Source organism: Octopus bimaculoides, chromosome 11 (assembly GCF_001194135.2).
Source record: "Octopus bimaculoides isolate UCB-OBI-ISO-001 chromosome 11, ASM119413v2, whole genome shotgun sequence".
NCBI classification, from domain to species: domain Eukaryota; kingdom Metazoa; phylum Mollusca; class Cephalopoda; order Octopoda; family Octopodidae; genus Octopus; species Octopus bimaculoides.
This window is the reverse complement of record NC_068991.1, coordinates 70096952-70098569: the sequence shown is the minus strand read 5'-3', so window position 1 is coordinate 70098569 and position 1618 is coordinate 70096952.

Here is a 1618-nt window from a genome sequence, read left to right as displayed (position 1 = left end):
ACTGTTATAGTTTCTTCAATGAGAATATTGACTAAGGTTACCGTGGTCTTTTCCGTGGGCTTTTCCTTCCACGGCTAAACCTAAACTGTCCTCCCCTCTTTTTACACGAGAACATTACTGTGTGATACACGATCCCTATTGATCGGCCTTTCCTTTTCTCTTTTTTTTTTCGATCCCTTTTGATCGAACTGCTCCTTTTTCCCTTCCTACGATCCCTTTTGATCGACACCACCAATTTTTTTTTTTCTTTTTTTTTTTTTTTCCTTCCTTCCTCCTCCCAAAAAGAAAAGCTCTACATTGTATTTGTCCCATCTTCGTTGAGCCCTGTGTGGCTAATAAAAGAAATGTATCTATCTATCTGTCTATCTATCTATGTATACATCTATCTATACGTCTATCTATACATCTATCTATCCATCTATCTATCCATCAATCTATGAGATTGGCGGTAACAAGTGGTGGTCATTAGTTACCTCAAATCCTGCTGTTGATCTTGCTAATTTTACGTTCATGCTGAATCAAATCGGAAGCCATATTTTTGTAGAAGTCAAACAAAGTGTACTTTTTTGAAACTAGTCATTGCACTAGAAAAAACAAGATCTCGTCTCAAAGTTTCACATGGATTTAAACTTTCGATAAACAAATCTTAAAAATACAAAAAAAACAAAACAAAAGCAGAACAAAAACCAAGCCAAAACAAACAAACAAACAAACAATATAATAAATAAATATACAATAGAATTCATATTTGTCCTAAAAGAGAAAACACTTTCGGTGTCTTAATAAAATATCGGCACCCATCATTCATGTCATTCGGCATATGTCTTAGAGAATTCTAAATCTTTAACAAATACAAGCACTCCAGATTCATCCGCCTGTTCGCTCGCGAAACATCGTACTTATTTCATACGTCTAATTTAATCCAACACTCTTCAATATGTCGTCTTTCTCTTAACGTTACGCTTGTATTCTTTTTTGTTTTTACCGTTGAAGTTGCCTTTGCTGTTGTTGTTGCTGTTGTTGTTGTTGTTATTGTTGTTGCTGTTGTTTTACTTGTATTTGCAGTTCTTATAAGCAGTAGAGAACAAATGAATTATCTTATTACTTTCTATTCACTTTCAGAGTGCGTATTAAATGAACAGCAGAGAAAGATAGCTGGTTGATGTTTAAATATGCAGATTTACTGCCTTTTTGCTCTATCCACTTTCTACGTATATTGTATATTGTATTCTCGCAGCATTGGATTCCAAGACTTAGAACATTTTCTCTTGAGATGGCTTCTTTTCGAACAGTTCCGTGGATTTTCAACGTATTTTCTCTCTATATTTTTAAGAATCTTCCTAAGCATTCGATTTGTTTACACACACAGGCTCACGTACACATACACCCATAAACATAAACACGCATACATAGTTGTACCAGTATACAAGCGTATTTGTGTGTTTATATAAATACATAAGCACATATACATCGATAAGGGTATATGTATATACACATCCATTGCATTAATATATATATATATGTATATATATGTGTGTGTCTTTGCGTATGTGTGCATATGTGTATGTGTATCTATCTATCTATCTATCTATCTATCTATCTATCTATCTATATATAT